The sequence below is a fragment of the Ictidomys tridecemlineatus genome, chromosome 15 (assembly GCF_052094955.1).
Source record: "Ictidomys tridecemlineatus isolate mIctTri1 chromosome 15, mIctTri1.hap1, whole genome shotgun sequence".
NCBI classification, from domain to species: Eukaryota; Metazoa; Chordata; class Mammalia; order Rodentia; family Sciuridae; genus Ictidomys; species Ictidomys tridecemlineatus.
Genome location: NC_135491.1, coordinates 9,660,791 through 9,682,864, shown reverse-complemented (window position 1 = coordinate 9,682,864; position 22,074 = coordinate 9,660,791). Strand labels below are relative to the sequence as shown.

Below are 22,074 nucleotides of genomic sequence, written 5' to 3'. Positions count from 1 at the left end.
GAGTGACGGCTGCCAGAAGGAGCCCAGTGGCCACAGTCCCCCAAAGCCCCTGAGAGGCGGGCACCCTGACCCTGGACCTCAGCCTCCAGAACGGCCAGGCCGAGAGGTTTTGTTATTCTGAGTCACCCCGTTGGGGGCACCTTGTCACACCAGCCCCTTTCCCGCCGCAGATTTGCAATTGGAGGGTACGGAGCAGTCATCATTCTCCTGCCCCTAAATATGTCCAGGTTTACCTCCTAAAAATAAAGACTTTCTTTACACAACCACGTGGTTATCAAAAGTCAGGAAATGCAGCCGGGCGCAGTGGCACTCGCCTGTGATCTGGGCAACTCAGGAGGCTGAGGCAGGAGGCTCTCAAGTTCAAAGCTAACCTCAGCAACTCAGGGAGACCCTGTCTCTAAATAAAATACAAAAAAGGGCTGGGGATGGGGCCAGGGGTTAAGAGCTCCTGGGTTCAAACCCCAGTACCCACCCCCCAAATCAGGAAGTGACGTTGGAACCACACCGTTTCCTCTCCACCGTCCAAGCTCAGCATCACCTTCTACCCTCGCTGGGGACCTCATGCTGGGCTCTGACTGTCCCAGTAACTTAAGCAAACAGCCAAGAAAGCACACAAACACACAGAAGTGCCTTTTCAAAACCCAAGGAGAGCTCTGCGACCTTAGGGTCTGTGGAAACAGAGAGCCACTGGAATTCTGTATTCTTTTTTTTTTTTTTTAATTTTTTTTTAATTGTAGATGACACAACAATTTTATTTTTTTACGTGGTGCTGAGGATCGAACCCAGTGCCCCACACATGCTAGGCGAGCACTCTACCACTGAGCCACAACCCCAGCCCTGGAATTCTGTATTCTTATATAGGAGACACACAAGGGCAGGTTCCATGGAACATTCTATCCCCAAAAGGACTACAAAGGAACAGGTGAGTGGAGCTCAACCCCATGGGGGACGCCTGCTCCTGGAGCAGCCTCCTATCCCAGGGGGTAAAGCCCTGGTGACTGCGGGGCGCAGGGATTGTCCAGCACCCCGTGTGTCAGGACCTAAAGGCGTCTGCAGCCAGGGTAGCTCCCGACAGCTGTCCCTGTCACGTCTAGTAGCCCTAACAAATGACCTCAGCTTGTTAGCAACAAGCGCTGGTTCTCGCAGCTCCAGAGGCTGAAGTGATGGTAGGGCACGACAGACCTGGGGCCCGAGGAGGACACTGTCAGCCGATGCCCTCTGACCACGTCCTCACGTGGAGGGGCCAGGAGTTCCCTGAGGCCTTGATGGGGGCACAACCCCAACACAAGGGGTGTTTCCTCTGGCCCTGTCACCTCCAGGGGCCCCCTCCTGCCACCTTCTCATGGGGATTAGGTTTCAACACAGGAGTTTTTTGGGGACAGAGACCTCTGGGCCACAGCGATGTCCCTTGGGCACTTCCATTCCCTCCCCCAGGACGGGCTTTCTTCAGGATCATGGGTGGCACTGGGGCCACATCCTCCTCGTCCCCTTCTGGAGACGATCTTCATCTTTCCTCGGCTTTTGTGACCCTGACGCTCTGGGAGGACACAGGCCAGTCATTGGCAAGATGACCCTCCGTGTGCCTCCGACGTCTCCTCGGGATCTGCACCAGTGAGGCCCTTTGGGCAGGAATCTCACAGCAGTGACACTTTGTCTTTGGGGTGCTTCACATAGGGGCCTCAGTTTCTCTCGTCCCTTCTGACGCTGTGACACTTGGCCTAGTTGAAATGATGGCCGCCAGGCCCCTCCACCAGGAAGCTGCTACTCTGCCCTTGGAAACCGCTCTCCTCGCTGCTATGTGACAGGGTCGTACTGGACTCGTGGCTTTGTTATTTCAACCATGTTCTGAGAATGTCAGCGTCTGTGACATGGGGAAGGAGTCTCATCAGCGCTCAGAGACCTTCCTCTCCACCCTCCTGAGCAGGCACAAACATTCCCGTGCGCAGACGCAGCAGGGCACGCTAACACTGACCTCCAGAGGGTGGTCCCCACCTACCCCTACGGGGTCACCCCTCCTACCCAAGGTGTTGCTTTCTGAAATTTTAGTTGCCCTTGGTTCGCTGAAGTCCAGAAGCATGACATGGAAAGTTCCAGAAGTAATCAATTCATTCGCTGGAAATCTCCTGTCACAGTAGGTTGTGATATTGTTCTATATTTATTTTCTGTAGCGCTGGGGATTGAACTCGGGGCCTGTGTTTGGGGGACACGCCCTCCACCAACTGAGCTGTTTCCCCAGCCTGGATGGTCTATTTGCCGGGCTGGGGACTGAACCCAGGGCCTCACAAGTGCTAGAGGCTACATCCCCAGCCCTACGCTGTTTACTAATAATAAAATAATAATCTATTATTAGTGCCTGGTGCCGATCTGCTGTGCCTGATTTCTCTAGGTGCGCTGTGTAGGGAGGCCCGGGCTGTGTGCTCAGGCTTCATGCTGTCCGCCGTGTTAGACAGAACGTCTTGGAACTTACCCCTTGTGTGTAAGACTGGACGACGCTGCGGCTCTGCAGATGCACATCCTTGGGTCTCTTCCCCCGCCCCAGCCCTTTCCCTGAATCTTCCTGGGGTGGGCGCTGACTCTGCGAGCCTGGGCCTGGTCCATTTCCCCCACCCTCTCTCTGGATGATCTCATCCAGTCCCAGGGCTTAAAATACTTCTCCTGTGCCAAAGGCTTCTAACTTATCCCTGCACCAGTCCCGTCCCTGAACTCCAAGTTCACATATCTAACTCCATTCAGGAGGCACATCAAATTCAAGAACTCCAAAGTGGGAGCCCCTCCCCAGCTCATTTCTCCCTGTGGCTTCCCCCATCAAGTGCACGGACCTCTCCGCGTCCTTTAAGAGTTTCAGACAAAAATGGAGTCATTACAAAAAAAAAAATTGTCTTAATATGCAATACATTATTACCCCTTGTCACCCTTAAAGGGAAATCGAGGGATGAGAAACGGGTACGTGAGAAATGAAAGACGGAGGCCAGGCAGAGGTCCGCACGAGAGCTTGTGAGAGCTGAGAAATAAAGGCCATGTCTCTCTAGGAGAGAGGCCAAACAGGCTGGGGTTCTGGGACTTTCATGGGTCAGGCTCAGGAATCGGAGCCCAGCGGGTCCTAAGGCGGTGGTTAGGGGTGGGGTTGGTGTGAGGGAGTGGTGGGCCTTTCTAGAAGGGCCCTTGGGAGGGAAAGTGAAACTTTTTCCTTAAAATGGAGGCTGTCACTTAAGAAGGCCCTCCAGATGCTAAGCAGGGACCTCATGACCCTGCTGTGCAGTGGAACACCTGGAAGCATTCCTCCTAACTGTAACTTTGAAGACAGGGTCTGGAGTATTCTTACCACAGAGAAATGATAAGTGTTTGCAGTGATGGATGTGCTAATGTACCCTGATTTGATCACAAGTACACAATATGCATGTGTTGAAATGTGCCGCTGCACCCCTTAAATGCGTACAGTCATTAAGTGTCAATCAAAAGTAAAGAAAACAAGAAAAAAATTATTGAGGTAAAGTTCCCATAACATGAAAGGAAGCATTTAAACGTGTGCGTGAAGGGCTCTTAATGCGTTTACAGTGTCTTGCAAGCACCCCTCTGTCCAGTTTCATCCGCCCAAAGGATTTGGGGGCTCATTAAGCAGTCATTCTCCACCCCTTCCCCTGACCCTGGCAACCACTAATCCACTTCCTGTCTCTGTGGGTTTGTCTATTTTAGAACCATACACAGGTGGCCTTCTGGGTCTGGCTTCTTTCCCTGAGCATCCTGTTTTCAAGGGTCATCCCTATTAACACGTGTCGGTGCTTAGTTCCTTTTTATGGCTGAGTAGTATTCCACCATGTGGATACACATTTGGCTGTTGGGGTTGTGTCCACCTCCTGGCTGCTGTGAATACTACAGCTATGAAGATTTGTGTACAGTATTTGTTAAGTGCTGCTTTTCAGTTCTCATGATGTACGCCTAGGCATGGAATTGCTGGATCACGCATTTACTGAATTTGGAGCGTCATCTCTGATCCGAATCTGACTTTTGTCCCAGTCTCTGCTGCCATCCAATTCTATTTTTTTAAAAAAAAAAAAAAAAAACCTTTTTTTAAAGAGAGAGTGAGAGAGAGGGAGAGAGAGAGAGAGAGGATTTTTTAATATTTATTTTTTAGTATTTGGCGGACACAACATCTTTGTCTGTATGTGGTGCTGAGGACTGAACCTGGGCCGCACGCATGCCAAGCAAGCGAGCTACCGCTTGAACCACATCCCCAGCCCCCAATTCTTTTTTTTTTTAATATCTATTTTTTAGGGGCTGGGGATGTGGCTCAAGTGGTAGCGCGCTCGCCTGGCATGCGTGCGGCCCGGGTTCGGTCCTCAGCACCACATACCAACAAAGATGTTGTGTCCGCCGAGAACTAAAAAATAAATATTAAAAAATTCTCTCTCTCTCTCTCTCTCTCTCTCTCTTAAAAAAAAAAAGAACCTCATAAAAAATATATCTGTTTTTTAGTTACAGGTGGACACAATATCTTTATTTTATTTTCACGTGGTGCTGAGGATGGAACCCAGTGCCTCCCGCATGCTAGGTGAGTGCTTAACCTCTGAGCCTCAACCCCAGCCCAACATCCGTCCAGTTCTTCAGCCAGTCCTCTTGTTTTGGTCTCTGAAGTGTGTCTCAAGTCCAATGCTGCCTTTAGACCCAGAGTCCAGACCCCTCTCTAAGCATCCTCCTCTGGGTGAGGAGTCCATGGGGACAGGCGCATGGGCACCTACCCCTTCTAGACCATGTCTGCTACTGGGACCTGTAATTCCTTGTCCTTGACCTGAGTCCACTTCCAGGTCATGAGAGGGAACTTCCCCAGGTGGAGTGTCATTGCTCTGTACACCTCCAGGCACAGGGGTGGCTGGGGGCTGTCACTCAGGGTGGGCATGAGTGGGGCTTGGAAGTGTGGCTGGGGTGTCAGTGTGCAGGTGTGCGAGGACTCACCTTATGCCGCAAAGTTGGCTGCGGTGTGAGCCTCCCGTGCTGCTGGAACAAGTTACCACATCTTAGCAGTTTAGAAAAACACATATGATTTTTTCCCTCTCACTCTGGAGGTCTCCAGGGGAGACTCTGTTCCTTGCCTCTCCCAGCCTCTAGAGTCTGCGGCATTCCTTGGCTTCTGGCCTATCATTCCATCTCTGATTCTGTTGACACGCGACCTTGTCTTCCTCTGGCCTCCTCCCTCTCTCTTGTAGAAAACCCTGTGGTTACGGTGGGCTCTCCCAGATGACCCGTCACCCCATCACAAAATCCTGTTTAATCTCATCTGCAAAAGCCCTTTTACCACAGAAGGTAGTATTCACGGGTTCTAGGGATCAGGCCCTGGGCACATTTAGGAAGCCATCGTTCAGCCAGCCACAGGTGGGAGGAGAAGTGGGCTCAGATGTGGCATGGAAGTGCCTCTTCCCATGCATGGATCTCTTAGGGGCATGAGGATTCAAGTTTTGGTGTTTGGAGGGGGCACTGGGGGAAACAAAGATCGAACCCAGAGGTGCTCAACCAGTGAGCCACATCCCCAGCCCTTTTTATATTTTAATTGGAGATGGGATCTTACTGAGTTGTGAGGCTGGCTTTGAACTGGCGAGCCTCCTGCCTCAGCCTCCTGAACCACTGGGATTGTTGTAGGAACAAATGAGGCAAGGCACCGAAGATAGCAGGACACAGTTTTATTTGGCTGCAGCCAGGTTCAGAGGATACAGGCTTAGTGCTGTAATCAATCCCCTGAACCCCAAGTTCAGGGAGTTTCAGAATTTTATACCCAGCATGTAAGGGGAGGGGCTCAGAAGTTCATGGTCTCCAGAAGTTCACATAAAAGCAGCTTTTTCTCTCACTGTTCTGAGCAAGTCAACTCTTCAAGGACAATACCTGACTGAGAAGGAGGGAGCTTCTTCTCCCCTTTCTTCCCTCCCCTGCCACCTGTTACCATGGGCCCATTTGTAACTTATCTTAAAAATGTAGACATCTCTGTGAAGCCCAGCTCAAGGCCAGAGGCCTTGTTTGCACATTTCTTCAAAGTACTATACTTGACGCGTTTGTGAAAAACTAGTGAGGGGGTGTCCAGCACCTGGAGTGATGGTATTTTCTCGGCCAGTGGCCAAGTAAACAGGGCAACATGAAAATAGGAAGTTTATCTACATTGAACTCTTTTGCAGAGACTCTTTTGCTGACAGTCCTAAAATCAGCCATGGTGAAGAGGCTTTTCTGTGGAGAAAGGGGGTGCCACTTCAATTCTCCATTTAATGATGCTCCCCATAATTTAATCCTTTAAATTTAAGAGCATGATTACCATTATCTTGGCTTCAAGCCTTATACAATGCCAAACCTTAGTTGTTGTCATCTTTTCAACAGCAGCTTCTTTAGTGGACCCAATAGTTTTATGCACAGTGGAGCCAAACATGGGAGCAATGAGCAGGTTAACAGCAGAATTCCCACTACACCAGTTAAGCTTTTAAATCTACAAGAGTTGAAGACCATCTCCCAAAAGCATGATTGGGACCCAAACTTTAATGCCCTTCTAGGTCTGAACTAACATGTGCTAGTTCTCTTGAGTTGTTGGCTATATCCTTAACTGTTTGTCTATTGTCATCCTTTTGGATGCCACAATCTGAGCTGTTGAACTCTCCACATATATTCTTTCCTCAGCCAGTAAGTAATCTAATGCCCAGTGGTTTTGATAGTTAGCCACTCGCATCTGGTCTGTTGTGTGGCCAGGAGGTCAAAGGCTGTGGCAGTCTGATTAATAATGATTTCTAGTATAGCTTGTAAGTGAATAATTCTGTTTAACAAGTAAATAGGAGATCTATAGATTTAACTGCCATTTTGTGCCCAGGTATCTGGAGCATAAGTGGCAATAATCCTCTGGGGTGGCCAGTTACCTTCACCCCAAGATTGGTGACCTCCTAAATCAAGTTCTTTCCCAATGGACCTCTTTTTCCTTTTCAAACAGTCATCCATCTATAGCATTCCTCTGGTGGGACAGGTCCTAAATGTATGTTTTACCACCTCTTAGTTAAAGTGGATTGTCCTGACACATGGGTCACATGATCTCCGTGGTTGGAATAGGAGTAGGACAGACTCCCTTAAGGTTATCAAAGGAAACCAAACTAAATAATAGACTAACGTTTTGGTTAGCATAGGTTAAACAGCATAAATTAACAGAGCCAAACTAATAACACCAAACAAATCCTAGAAAACTTATATAAGCAAGGTAAAAAAGTATAAGTGAAATTTTGTTACCCAGAGTCCAGTCAGGAGGAGTTACTGTTATCAAACCAGTAGCTAAAACCAGGGAACTGTGCATATATCCAGAAGCAAGGGGTGTAATGCATCACATATAGGAACTCTCTTAGAGATTGAAAAAGTCCATTAGTCCTGGTGGGAAGTTTATCTTTCACGGGGCTTTGATCAGCCAGTCCCTCCTTTGTGGCTGAAACAGGGTCGTAGTCTCCTCAAGCTTCGGCCGTGCGTAGCCCAGTCAGCTTCCGGAGTGACTGGAGCAGGGCTGTTGTCCTTCTGATCCTCAAGCTTCTCCGGTGCTCCTTTTTCTTGGGGATGGTCAGCTTCAAGGGTGTAGCAGCATCTGGAGAGCACTCCCAGTCCGCAGCTGCAGGCGTGAGTCTGGTGTAGTGAATCCAGGGACCTGTTTCTGCAAACCTGACTGCAGCTGGGGTGGATAAAATGACAGGGAAAGGGCCCTTCCAAATAGGTTCAGGGGGTGAATATTCCATTCTTTGACCCAGACTCAACCTCCAGGCTTGAAGGAGTGTGCACCTGGGTCAAACTTACTGGCAATCTTTCTCTAACCCATTGGTTGAGAACCTGTAAAGTTTTCCCTAAGGCCTGAAGCTGTCGTCTCAGGGTTAATTTTCCTGTCTCTCTTAAGTTTCCCTGTAGTCCCCTGATAAGAGGGAGCCTCCCGTGTATTATCTCAAAAGAAAAGAATCCATTCCTCCTAGTGGGAGTGGATATAATCCTCAATAGTGTAGTAGGGAGCAGTTCATCACAATGTAAGTGAGTCTCCCAACACAGCTTACCCAATTGAGCCTTAAAGTCCTGTTCATCCTTTGAACTTTACCAGAACTCTGCAGCCTATAGGCAGTATGTAACTTCCATCTGACGTTACACTCTTGATCAGTAATCATATCACCTGTGCCCAAAAGCTGGCCCATTGTCTGAGCCAATAATCATTGGGACACCAAGTCTGGGAATTATTTCCCAGAGAAGCATCCTAGCATCTCCCTGGCCTTTTCAGCGCAGCTGGGAAAGGCTTCCACCCAGTCAGAGTGGGAGTACAAAAAACCAAAAGTTACTTATACCCCGTGAGCGTGGAAGTTCAGTGAAGTTTACTTCCAAGTCTTCAAAAGGTGTCCCTCCTATAATTTGGATTCCTGGTGGGAGTTTTGGCCCCTGACAAGGATTGTTGTGAGCACAAACCTCACATTGTTTGCAGATCATCCAGGTGTTGCTTGTGAGCAGGGGACATAGAAATGTCAACCCGGAACTGTCTCAAGTGCTGTATGTCCAATGTGTTCTCCTGCGAAACTGTGTTGATAAAGGCTGGGGCTAGAATCTCTGGGATGGCTATTCCGGGCATCAGAAAATCTCCATCATCCACCTGGGAGAAAATTTCCTTTTTCAGTCTTAAATCACTTACTTCCATGTTGGGAGTATGTTGGCTCCCTTTCTGTTAGCTAGTCGGCCAGGCAGAGGGGCAGCATTTAAACCTGGGACTGGATTTTCTTCCCGTTTCTTGCAGACAGTTAACCTGGACTCTCTGTCAGCTCTCCAGTTGCCCTGAGAAACCACAGTGTTTCCCTTTTGATGACCTCGGCAATATATAATCACAACCTTCCTGGGAGCCCACACTGCGTCCAAAAGTTTAAGAATTTCTTGCCCATACATTATGCCCCCCTTTTTTTCCTCCTGGGTTAATTAGCCTACATAAGGCCCTATGGACATAAAGGGTACAGAACGCATATTTTGAGTCTATATAAATATTCACACAGACTCCTGCTGTCAACTGAGTCAAAGCAATAAGTTTTACTTTTTGTGCTGAAGTTCCCTGAGGCAGAGGTTCTGCCTCGACAGTGGAGTCCAGGGTGAGCACTGCATATCCAGCAAAACATACCCCATCTTTTATGAAACTGCTTCCATCTGTGAAGTACTCTGCACCAGCATCCCCGAGGGCTGGTCTGCCAGGGCTGGTCTGCTGGAGAACACTTCACCCATGACCTCAACACATTGGTGATCAGGTTGTCCAGGTCCAATGGGCAGCAAAGTTGCTGGGTTTAGAGTTCCGACGACTTCAACAAGGATACGTGGGTTTTCACATAATGTGCCCTGGTATTGACCATTCTTTCATTAGTCAACCAATAGTGTCCTTTATATTCTAACAATGTCAAAATTGAATGAGGAACTCTGACAACCAGTTCTTGTCCCATGGCCAGTTTCAGCTTCCAACACCAGAAGAGCTGTGGCTGCAAGGGCCCATAAACAAGGTGGCCAGCCCTGGGCTACAGAGTCCAGCTGTTTGGACAAATAGGCCACTGGACCTGGACGGTGCCATGTCCCCAGCATCTGAGTCAAAACCTCCACAGCCACTCCAGAGGGTTCAGGGACATACAGAAAGAAAGGCTTCCTGAGGTCAGGGAGCCCTAGGCCAGGTGCCCCGGTGAGTGCTTGTTTAGTGTCCTCAAAGGCCTTTTGCTGTGCTGCCCCCACATCAGAGGATCTCGTTCTCCCCCCTTTGTGGCTTCATAGAGGGGTTTTCCATAACTGAAAGTTGGGGATCCGTATATGGCTGAACCCAGCAGCCCCCAGGAATTCTCTGGTCTGATGGCAGGTTGGAGGGCCTGGCATTGAGCAGGTCTCCTGTTTCTGTTGAGGCCCAGAGGTGGTTCTGTTGCTGAGTCGGATGGTAACCAAGGTATTTGGCTTTTTCTTGATAGATGTGGACTTTAAGTCAGAGTCCAGTGCTGTCCCAAGGATGGTGTACTCCAGCCCCTGGGAGGAACTGTCATTTAGGGAAGGGAGGCGCACACAGAGCCCCTGGCGCTTTAAGATGCAGGAATTTTTTGTTATCTCCCCGTGCAGGATGTTGGCTGCTGGGATTCTCCAACTCTCAAATCTGATGTAAATCTTAGCAGAGGCTGATGACCTGGGACACCATTTGTATAAAAGGCACCGATGTCAGTCTCGCTGTGGGCCATTTGCCAAGGTTGGAGGGCAGCGGTGCGGGTCCGTGCAGGTCCCCGTGAGGCAGCCACATGTGCCCACCTAGGTGTTGCTCTTTGTGTGGTTTTCTCCTCTTGTCAGGTGGGAGCTGCTCTAACTGTATACAGGAGCTGCCCGCTTGTGTTTTGTTCAGGTGCCTGGGCGCACGGGGCTCTGTGTTCCTTCCTGCTGGTGGCTCACAGCGTGTGGCTTGGAGCCGGTGACATGTCCTTTTGGAGTGAGCGCCCTATGGCCCACTCCTGGCTGTTAACATGAACATATTCCGGGTTCATTTGGGGCTTGCAGCAGCTAGGCCCTCCTGAGGCGCTGGCCCCCGTGCATCTGATGCAGTCTGTGTCTCTGGGACCCTGCCATATTCGTCAGTCATCGACTTCTGAGCAAGTCGAAGAAACCGAAAGGAGGGGCTGGGGCCAAAACATTCGCTCCTTCTCTGTTCAAGGCTTAGCTTTTGAGCACGGCAGTGGGTGCTTGTCCACCGGGGCCATTGGAGGCTTCCCCCTTAGTCTGGCCACACTTTTTTTTTTCCTTATAAACATTTGGACCCTTGGCTTTGTTCTAGTGAGACCCCCTTGGAGTGACCTCTGGGTTTGTGGTGAGGGCTGCTGTAAGTGATCCATCCTCCACCTCATCTTTCTGCTCTGCCTGTCTTTGAGGCTCTGGATCTCGGCTGATGAAAACTGTGGTGGCCACCTTGGGTCAGCTCAGAGCACACTTCTCAGAAAAGTCCTCTAGGATTGTAATTTTGGGCAAATGGCTCTCTGAGCCTGTCCCACAAAGGCTGCACTGATCATCTGTTGCTTGCGCGTGTGCATTTTTTCAGTGACAAACTTGCACTGTGGCTGTGACACTTGTATGTTGCCCCTCCTCCCTTGGGCACCTCTGGGCAGGGAGAGGGGTGGCAGCGGCAGTGGCCTGGACACTTAGCTCTGAGTCAGTTGGGCACATTTCTTTTGATCATTGCTGCCAGTGTCATAGGGCAGAGGGGCCTTAGGCAGATGTGGGGCCCAGTTCAGGGCTATGGAGGGTGCGAGAGGGAGACGCTGGAGCAGCGGGAGGCTTATCTGGGCTCTGTCTGTCTGCAGATGCCTTTGGCTTAGGCCAGGCTCAGGGCTGGCTCCGATCCCTTCTAACTCCTGGGCACAGACAGTGTGTTTTATTATTTTTTTCCCCTTTTCTTTTAGACTTCCTATGAGGCCTCTTGACATCTCTTTATCTTTAGCCCTTCTTCTTGTTGGCCCATCCCTGGTCTGGATCATGGGCTGCCCCAGATCAGTCCTGGCCCAGGGCTTCTCCGTGGAGGAGGGAGCAGGATTCCTCCAGCTTATGAGCTCTGGGGGGGAAAGGCCGCACACAAAACGGCCTCGTCCCCCTCAGGCGTTTCCCTCTGGTCAACACGGGCAGGTCCTTAGTCCCTTGCGGGGGCATCTGGAGAGCTCTCATCTGGGCTGTGGCTCTGGTCTGGGGACAAATGTCCCACCTTCATCTTGGGAGGTGAAGAGTCTTTGGTCCTAGGAAGCCTCTGGCTCTGAGGACATCACAGAGGACGGAATGGCCAGTACTGGGGCCATCATTTGTTGCCTCTGAGGACGAGGGGGCTAGGGGACAGTCTGCTGTCCCAGTGTCTTGGCAAAGTTGGTCCCGGGTCCTCTTCTGGCTCACGGGGAAAACTGTTCCTTCCTGTCTTTCCTAGTCAGGTTTCCTGTTTAGCTGCTTTCCGCTGGGTCTTAGAGACCACCATGCTCCTGGCTGACATCAGCTTGGACTGTCCATCTAGACAGGCTCTCAGCCAAGGCGGCTGTTTCTGTACTATCTCTCGACAGCAATCCATGTAAGAGAAAGGGTTCAGGGGTTTCAATAACAACCAAAGGACCTCAGCAGTGACTCTCTCATCTAAAGGTCCTTCTGGTGGCCAGCCCACGTCCTGGGTGAGCCACTCTAATTCACAGAGTGTGCCACCTTTGTGGAGTGAGTCTCACCCACAGTTACCAGGAAAACCTTCCTCAAGGTCTCTAACACACATTTCAGAGGCTCAGTTTCCTTAGTGTGCCTCCCGTGGTCCACCCTGCATCGGTGTCGCACACTGAGAACAAAACACACTTAGGACAAGACTCGCTTCGTCCACTTCCGGCCACTCCCCTCGAGGGGACTTAGGGCCCTCTTGGCCTTGCAGGTGGGAATCAACCCCGACCTGGAGCGTTCACCTGGACGCTGGTTGGTGAAATTCCGCCATAGACTGTATGAGGGGCCACGGAACCGCAGAGCAGGACTCTGCACTGGCTTCGGCCCTCGGGTTGGGTGGGAGGTGGGAACCCTTCCCTTTGTCCGTCTCATTCCCACACTTTCCCACAGACATGGCCAGGACAGAATTTCCATACCGCCCAGATTCCAACAATTCCAAACTAAACAGAAAAGGGAGTCACGGTGGGTGTCCCCTCTGCTCACTGACCCCGAACAGAGGCCACTCGGGGGACTCCCCAGGTCTGTTTCAGCTCCAACCACTTTGGAGGGCACTCGGGACCCAACAGAGGGCGATCAGGCCTCTCTTCCACCCACTTAGGCCTGAAGGGGAAGTCAGGTGGCTGCAAACCAAATGGACCCGGGTCCTACCTGTTCAGCTGGGCGGTGCTCCAGACCCTAATTCTGTGGGTCCCGTTGTGCTCCAGGGTGGCAGCCCCAGGGCACTAGGTGAGTGGATCCTTCTTCAGGCTAAGAGTGGCCTGGGTGTGCCAAGAGGAACGCTGTCCCCCATCACCCCAGGGAAGCTGGTCCCCTGAGACAAGAGAGGCACAATAGCCTTCCTTACCTCCTCTGTCCCACCTGGGGTGCCAAAAATGTTGTAGGGACAAACGAGGCAGGACACCGGAGACAGCAGGAAACAGTTTTATTTGGCTGCAGCCAGGTTCAGGGGGCACAGCCTTTGCTGTATTCAATCAATCTCCTGAACCCCAAGTTCAGGGAGTTTCGGGGTTTTATACCCAGCGTGTAAGGGGAGGGGCTCAGAAGTTCACATCTGCAGAAGTTCACATAAAGCAGCTTTTTCTCTCACTGTTCTGGGTAAGTTAACCCTTCAAGGACAACACCTGAGAAGGAGGGAGCTTCTCCTCCCCTCTCCTTCCTCCTCTGCCAGCTATTACCATGGAGCCCAGTTGTAACTTATCTTAGGAATGTAGACATCTCTGTGAAGCCCAGCTCAAGGCCAGAGGCCTTGTTTGCACATTTCTTCAAAGTACTATAGTGGATACATGTTTGTGAAAACTAGTGAGGGGTGTCCAGCACCTGGAGGGCTGGTATCTTCTCGGCCAGTGGCCAAGTAAACAGGGTGACACGAAAATAGGAAGTTTATCTGCATTGAACTCTTTTGCAGAGACTCTTTTGCTGACAGTCCTGAAATCAGCCGTGCTGAAGCGGGCTTTTCTGTGGAGAAAGGGGGTGCCACTTCAGGATCATAGGCATGCGCCACCCCACCTGATGGAGGATTTCAGATTTGAACCTGACTTCCAGGACCTTAGGAAGACACACACGTGAAGATAGGAGAAAACCACACACCTTATTCGACAGTTGATCAATTCGTTGGTAATAGCTAAATATTTACTATATATAACTCAACAATAAAAAATAAATCTATTTCAAAAATGGACAGAGGACTTGAATAGAAATTCCTCTGACGATTCGCAAGTGGCCATAAGCACAAAGAAGAACGCTCAGCAGTGTCATCAAAATGCAGATCAAACCAGGTGAGCCCCGACCCTGCCCAGTACCAGCTGCCAGCTGCGGAGGTCCCCAGGGCTCTCCCTCCAGCATCAGTGTAACCTACAGCGATAGGTGTCAGGGCGACAGCCACACACAGGAGTCAGGGGACAGTCACTTCGCACTCCTGCGCTTCCTCCTCCTCACAGCTCCACTGGCCACGTGCTCTGTCCTAAGTTCTCAGTGTTCAGTCCCCATTCACCTTTGCCCCCTGGGCTCTTCTCTGTAGCTCAGAGGTGTGGCAGCATTGAGGTGGTAGGCTCTTTAAGAGGCGGGGCCTCATGCAAGGAATTTTGTCCCAGCTCCAAAAGAATATTTTTGAGCCCTGTGAAGTGGTTCACGCCTGTGATCCCAGCCACTAGGAAGGCTGAGGCAGGAGGATCACAAGTCCAAGGCCAGCCTCCACAATCTAGCAAGATCCTGTCTCAAAATAAATAAATAAAGATTGTAGCTTGGTGGTAGAGCACTTGCCTAGTAGGCATGAAGTCCTGGGTTCGATCCCCAGTACTGGGGGGGAGAAAAGTACTTTTGCTACTAGACAAGTTGATTCTGAAGTTTAAAAGAAAAAATAATATGAAAAGATCCAGAAAAAGAATCTGAAACAAAATAAAGTAAGGAAGAGGAAATCAGCCCCTCCGTACATGCAAGTGGATCATAGGGATCTGTTTTCCAAGCAGCTGGGGTGCTCCTCAAGAGACAGGCAGCTGGTGAAGGAGGGCAGGTAGGGAGCCAGAGGTACACGAGGGATTGTATATAGCAGTGGAATTTCATGCCAGTGGGAAATAGGGACTTTTCCTTACAGGAGACAGCTGAACAGCCATCTGCAGAGCTGCACAGTTAGATCCCTATTAAAATACCAAAATAGAATCTAGGTAGATTGGAGATCTGAAGGTCCAAAAATGTCACTGTCACAGAAGGGAAAAACGGAGACTCCATTTGTAATCTTAGAACTAAAGTCTTGCTACATGTGACACAAACCTCTGAGGTCAGATGGGAAAGATGGACACATTTCATCACAGCAAGCTTCAAATCACCTGCAAGGCTGAGGAGCCCTCAAAGAATCCCACCGTGGACAGGAACCCCCGGGCAACGCTGGGGCCCAGAAGGGGGTCAGTTTCCTTCATTTGCCAAACTCTCACCCCCCTGCAGCTAAAAATAAATAAATAAATAAAGCCACAGTGTGAAAGACACGGACAGAAAGTTCACAGAAAAAGAAACACATATTGGAATTATAAAACAAGCTGCAGCCTGTTAGATTGCAAAGACGAAAAGCCCACTAATATGAAACTGGGGGTGCAGTTTCGGGGGAGGGCTTGCCTAGCTGCCCAGCACAGAAAATAAACAAATGAATACCCAAATAAATACATAATAAAATCAGTGGCCTGAGGGACACAGGCATCCTCCTCTGTCTCCCAGTAAAGGCACGGTGCCCACCATCTTCCAGGAGGACAGTTTAGGGAGACTCTGTGCCTTGCTTGGGTTCAAGGTCCAACTCTGCCACCTCTGAGCTGTGTGACCTCTAGCCTGTGTGTGACTCCTGCTGTGCCTTGTCTGCAAAATGGTGATAATAACAGGATCTCCCTCAAATTCTTTATGTGAGGATTAAATAAATTAATACTATAAGCTTCCGGGTCCTGCATGAAGCAAGGATTGTAGAAGTGGCAAGGGAGCGAATTTGGGTGTATTTGTGGCCAAAAGGTGTTTATCAAGCAACTACTATACACAGGACCTTGTTTGGGTTTTGCTTTGTTTGCAGAGCTGGGGATTGAAACGCCAAGCAGGAGCTCCATCCCTGAGCCACACCTCCAGCCCAGGGTCTGTTCTAGGACCTGCAGACACAGCCTCAACCGGACAGCCTCCCAGCCTGGCTCAGGTCCCCTGCGGTCACTCCTGGAGTTCCCAGCATTCCACTTTACTGGTATTTACCTCTGTCAGGCTCACTGATGTGTCCCCAGGGTTCACAGGGCTCAGAATACAGCTGTAGCTAAAATAAATATATATATATTTCTATAGCTACATCAATATCTATTTAATCTATCATCTATTTGCTGTGTGAGGGAATTAATGGCTCTCCCAGAAATTGACCCCTTCCAACTCCAGTCTCTTGCCTGACTGGCAAACTCCTGTCCTACCCTGTCCCTCAGAAACCTCACCAACCTCCCCTCCCTGGGTGTCCAGCTCCCCAGAGAAAAGTCCAAATTCCCCACCACAGGACACAAGGCCCTGCAAGATCTGGCCGTTGGGCTGGGCCTGGGGCTCACAGGCAGAGCGCTGGCCTAGCACGTGGGAGGCCCTGGGTTCGATCCTCAGCACCACATAAAAATAAATAAATAAATAAAATAAAGGTATTATGTCAACTACAGCTAAAAAAATATTTTTTTTTAAAGAGAGATCTAGCCATCACTTCCCTTCTCAGCTGTCTCCTGTTCCCTCAGGGTCTCTTGGCTGTTCCTCAGACACCCCGGGCAGTCTTTGGCCACAGGGCCTTTGCACTGGCTATTCCTTTGCTTGGAATACTGTTCCTTTACATAGTCGGTGTTTGCTCTGCTGCCTGGGGTCAGGCTCTGACCTTGGCCCCTGCAGCCACTCTGGCTGAATTGCTCCCTGGGAAGTTGCATCAGGAACCTTTACTTGGTGCGCTGTAAAAAATTCAAAACCTCTCCCTGCCCCCTGCCCCCAGCTTTCCTGCTCTGCTTCTTCCCGAGACCACTCACTCGTGATCCCTACTCATATAGCTGGACTCCTTGTCCTTGGGTTTTACAGCCATGGACTCCACCAACTGCAAACAGAAAGTATGTGAAAGAATATTTCATCTGCAGTGAACATGTCTAGATCTTTTTCTTATTATTTCTAAACAATACAGGATAACAACTTTGTGAGAGTGTGTGTGTGTGTGTGTGTGTGTGTGTGTGTGTGTGTGTACGCATGCGGGTTGCCGTGGATGGGGCCCAGAGTCTCATACATGCTAGATAAGTGCCCTACCACAGATCAAAGGAGCCCTAACCCTTTTTATTTTTTATTTTGGGACAGGGTCTCCCTGCCGGGTGTGGTGGTACGAACCTGAGATTCCAGGAGGCTGAGGTAGGAGGATCCCCAGTTTGAAAAAGGCTAAAATATATAAGCAGAAATTTTATATTAAATTTAAGTATTCACAATCTCACTAGCTGAGTGGCCTTGATAAAATGATCTGACTTCTCTGATCCTCAGTTTTCTGGCTAAAACATACAGAAACTGCTCAATGAGTATTCACTGACGAAATAAATGATTGAATCATTGAGTCAATATTTAATGAATTGTAAAAAGTAAATGACTTAGTACACCTAGCTTAAAATATTGTCTGGCACATAGTGTGCCTGTGTAAGGAGAGCAGCGTGAACTACTTTATTTATTTATTTATTTTTTTAAAGAGAGTGAGAGAGGGGAGAGAGAGAGAGAGAATTTTTTTTTTAATATTTATTTTTCAGTTCTCGGCGGACACAACATCTTTGTTGGTATGTGGTGCTGAGGATCGAACCCGGGCCGCACGCATGCCGGGCGAGCACGCTACTGCTTGAGCCACATCCCCAGCCCACGTGAACTACTTTAAAAATGGTATTTTTGGGGCTGGGGATGTGGCTCAAGTGGTAGCACACTTGCCTGGCATGAGCAGGGCGCTGGGTTCGATCCTCAGCACCACATAAAAATAAAGATATTGTGTACACTGAAAACTAACTAACTAAATAAATATTTAAACATTCTCTCTCTCTCTCTCTCTCTCTCTCTCTCTCTCCCTCTCTCTCTCTCTCTCTCTCTTTAAAAAAAATGGTATTTTTGTGGATGGATCTGGAAAATATCAGGCTAAATGAAATAAGCCAGGGAAGACAGCCACTTTGGCTGGGGCAGAGGGGAGTGAAGGAGGGGCGCGCGGGGGCAGTAGGATGAGTCCGGCGTCACGTCCCTAGGTGCATACAGGGTCACTGGTGTGACTCTGCATCACGTAAAACCCGAAGAATGAGAAGTCACGCGTGATTCATGTATGATGTGTCAAGGTGCATTCCCCTGCGCGGGTAACTCATTAGAACAAGAAAGAAAAAGTGGTATTTTGTTAGGGTCATGTCCATCCATCCATCGAGATTTCGCCCCAGGGCTGGGGATGTAGCTGGGTAGATGGAGCGCTCGCTAGCGTGCTTGAGGCACTGGGTTCAGACCCCAGCACAGGAGGAGGAGGGGAGGGGGAGGGGGAGGAGGGAGGAGGAGGAACAACAACAAAAAAAAACTCCCAAATGTCACCTCCTCCAAGAAGACTTTCGAGACAGGACCAGTTGCTGGGGCTCCCACAGCACTTTACACTATTCTCTCTTTAAATTCTAGCAAAAGGCATCCCAGGAAAATTGAGCTCCGTTAACATGTCGCGGACTCGGCTTCTCCCTGCTGTAAGCGGGCAGAGGTGCCCTCCTGGCTGCCCGGCGGAGCTCCTAAGGCCCAGCCGCCCCCTTGCCCCACTCGCCCCAGGGAGCCCAGCGCAGCACCCAGGCCTGGCACAAGGAGCCTCTCAGCAAACGTTGGTGGATCAAATAAATGAGCCGTGTTGTCGCCTGCTTCTGGAACCAGAATGTGCGTAAACCCAGGGATCCACCACAGTGTGCCAAGGACTCAAAAGTCCACGGCAGACCGTTTCCATTGCCAAGTTCACTACATCCTTTGAAGGAGAATTGGTCTGTGTACATATGAGCACTGTCCGGGTGGAGAGGAGGGCGAACTTTTTTTTTTTTTTTAAATACTGAGGCCGGACCCAGGTCCTAGCACACGCTGGGCAAGCTCTCTGCGCTGACTACATACCCCAACCCCTGAAGATAGATAGAGAGATAGATGGTGGGGACTGAACTCAGGGACACTTAATTACTAAGCCACAGTCCTTTTTTGTTTTTTATTTAGAGACACCGTCTCCTTACTTTGCTTAGGGCCTGGCTAACTTGCTGAGGCTGGCCTCCAACCTGCAATCATCCTGCTTCAGCCTCCTCAGACTCTGGGATTACAGGCATGTGTCACAATGGCCAGAAAGGTGACTTTTTAATGACAAAATAAGGCTTCAGTGGGGCTCCCCGGTAATCCCAGCAATTCAAGAGGCTGAAGCAGAAGGGTCGAGAGTTCAAAGCCAGCCTCAGCAACTTAGTGAGACACTTAGCAACTCAGGGAGACCCTGTCTCTAAATAAAGTACAAAAAAGGGCTGGGGATTGTCGGTGGGCACCGCTGGTCCAATCCCCTGTACCTAAGTAAATGAATAAAGCTTCAAAGAAATCTCTATGGAAGAGCTGGTTCCCAAAACCCCTGGAGGAGAGGGCAAGCCTCCCTTTTCTCTGTGCCGGAGAACGGGAGTAATGGATCCGCCCAGCCCTGTCTAGCTCGGCCTCCATGCAGGAGCCAGGCCTCTGTGGGTCTCACCGGGGGAGGAACTCATCATGAGAACTGGACCTTTGGTGATCGTGGGTCAAACTGGGGAAATAAGAACCCAGAGGGGGTGGCAGGAACATTAACAAAATGGCTAGCCTGGGCTGCGGTGCAGCTCAGTGGTGCAGCCCAGGTCCAGCACGCCCAGAGCCCAGGTTCCACACTCGGCACCACCAAGGAAAGGCGGAGGCTTCAAGTGGCTGTTAGAGAAGCTTGACCCAAAAGCGAAGCCTCCATGTGCTGGTGACATGGGCATCGCCACCATCAGTCAGTGTTGAAATTCCTTTATAAAGAGTTACTCCAGCATCCAGAAGAGTGAGTTAATAATAAAAAGGTTACTGAAGGTGTCAATCAGGCATCTCACTCTAGTACCTGCAAAGCTAAGACGGGAATGCAGATGCACAAATCAAGGACGGGGAGCAATAAGGGCTGGCGGGGCCTGTGGAAAACCGGAGCAGGAGCTCCATCTGAAAGGGAGGCAGAGGCTTCTCAGTCCCAACAGATTTTCTTCAGGTGACAGTGAAGGTCTATATGACAATCCTCTCTTCCCCCCATTTTTTTTTTAAGTGAAGGGATCTTGGTATATTGCCAGGGCTGATCCCAAATTCCTGGGCTCAGACAATTCTCTGGCCTCAGCCTCCAGGTGGCTGGGACTAGGAGTGTGGGCCCCCTTGTCTAGCAGATTCTCTCATTTCAGATAGAAGCCAAACATCTGGAGTCCTTTTACATTTCATTTTAAAAGTCGGTCACTGACTTAAAGCTTTTGGGAAGTAGAGCTGAACAAATCAAGCAGATCTGAGCCCAGTTTCCTGAGGCCAGGGTTCCCATTCGTGGCCTCTGAATTAAGCCTTTCCCTCCAACTCTCAGTGGAGCGCCCTGGGACGGTCGGCAAGGTCACTAACACACTCCTCCCTCCTCCTCAGACCCTGCCCACTGACAAACCCGCACTGGCCATCGATGCAGATCCTGGATGGAAGGTCCCCAACAGAGAGGCCACCTGCCTGCCCAGAAGGGCCTCTTCCCTCCTGGTCACTCCCAGATCCCCTCACTGCCCTTCCCTGCCCTAAAGTGTGAACAGGTCCCCTGTCCAGTCTGCTCCCAGGATGACCCAAAGGAGAAAAACGCATTGATGGGAGAAAGTCTTTGAAATTTGGGAGAGGAAGATTGTCTTTGGAGGTTAGACCAATACTGTGCTGCCTCTCCTGGCAGAAGCAACACGTGTACATATATGTTCACCAAGAAACAGGGCACCTAGTCTGTGATTCCATCATACAAAACTCAAACTGAACTTATCTGTGACCTTGAAAGTCAGGGGGCTGGCTACCCTTGAAAGGATATAGTGACTTGGACAGAGTACAAGACACCCTTCTTGGGATGCTTATGGTGTCCATTTATGATTTGGGTGCTATTCATGTGTGGGTTTTTGTTTATAATCTGTATGCTCCTCATTACAGCCATTGTAATTCAATGAGTATTTAAAAATAAAGTTTCAGAGGAATGGGTTTCAGGTAAGGTTTGATCCAGAGACACGTGGTGTCATTAGGACTATGGCTGGGTTTGTCAGTGATTCTCTTAGCTCTGCCTTCCTCCTCAGAACAGCCTCTCCTAGGATTGTGGATGTAGCTCAGTGGCACGCTGGGTGCTTAGTGTGCAGGAATCCTTGGGTTCTATCCCCAGCACCCAAATGAAATGTCTTCTCTCATGATGCCAGAATGTCCTTCTGCAGCTTCCAGACTTACTCTGTCATATATGGGGGAGGGGGAGTATCCCTGCTTCACTAGTCGCAGAAGTCCTTCCCGTCATTCTAATGGCTTTACTGAGTTCAAGAGTCCAGGCTCTAGCCAATCTCTCTGACCAGGGAGATATGTCCCGATTATTTCGGGTCCCAGTGAGTGACCATTTCTGAAGCAATCAAGGGGCAAAGGGGTGGGGTTGTTAGTTCCACCCAATCAGGGCCCCGCCCTTGGAGCAGGCAGGTGGCCTTTATTAATGGATTAGGGAGGGGCAGAATGGACACAGTGGGGGGGACAGATAGGGGACATTTTTTTTTCCCTGTGTAAATTTTATTTGAAACTACCACAAACCTGCAAAAAAAAAAAAAAAAAAGTTACCAAGATGGCACAGAGAAGTTTTTGCTCTGAATTTTTCTGAGAGTACCTTGCCAATTTGGTGCCATAGGCTCCCTGAATAGTGTGGCATGTGTGTCCTACAAAGAAGGACACTCCTCTGGGTGTGGTGGGGCACATCTGTAATCCCAGGGACTCCAGAGGCTGAGCCATGAAGATCAGGAGTTCTCAGCCAGCCTCAACAGTTTAGTGAGGCCCCTAAGCCACTAGGCAAGGCCTGTTTGAAAGAGAAAAGAGAACAAAAGGGCTGGGGATGTGGCTCAAGCGGTAGTGCGCTGGCCTGGCATGGGGGGCACTGGGTTCGATCCTCAGCACCACATAAAAAAAATAAAAGATATTGTGTCCACCAAAAACTAAAAAATATTTTAAAAATTCTCTCTCTTAAAAAAAAAAGAAAAATTAAGGGACATTCCATTGTAAAAGGTGCTTGTTCCTTTGATAAATAAGTATTATAGGGGCAGGAGATTAAATTAGAAGCCAGCATCATCAAGTGGCAACGATACATACTTGATGTTCTCTCTCTCTCTCTCTCTC

General features: G+C 49.8%; 1 protein-coding gene and 1 long non-coding RNA gene across 9 annotated transcripts in view; one reads left to right on the top strand and one right to left on the bottom strand.

The window, feature by feature from the left end:
- The window catches only part of Pnma8a (PNMA family member 8A), a 45,747-nt gene that overhangs the window by 23,396 nt on the left and 277 nt on the right, over window positions 1-22,074 (top strand). The window contains exons 5-9 of one of the 8 annotated variants that reach the window (XR_013430690.1): window positions 6,159-12,924; window positions 13,604-13,973; window positions 15,743-15,904; window positions 17,017-17,067; window positions 18,337-20,916. The exons of 1 other annotated variant lie outside the window; for it this stretch is intronic. The gene's annotated coding sequence lies outside the window, so the exon portion shown is untranslated. Of the gene's footprint in view, window positions 1-1,434; window positions 2,350-4,473; window positions 4,550-6,158; window positions 12,925-13,603; window positions 13,974-15,742; window positions 15,905-17,016; window positions 17,068-18,336; window positions 20,917-22,074 lie in introns of those variants that run through there. 6 more of the 8 variants (XR_013430689.1, XR_013430688.1, XR_013430691.1 and 3 more) reach the window with 6 other exon arrangements.
- On the bottom strand, window positions 5,658-13,625 carry LOC144370761 (uncharacterized). The gene is made up of 2 exons (XR_013430699.1): window positions 12,847-13,625; window positions 5,658-7,669 (listed from the first exon to the last, which is right to left on the bottom strand). It is a non-coding gene; the product is annotated as an uncharacterized LOC144370761 (long non-coding RNA).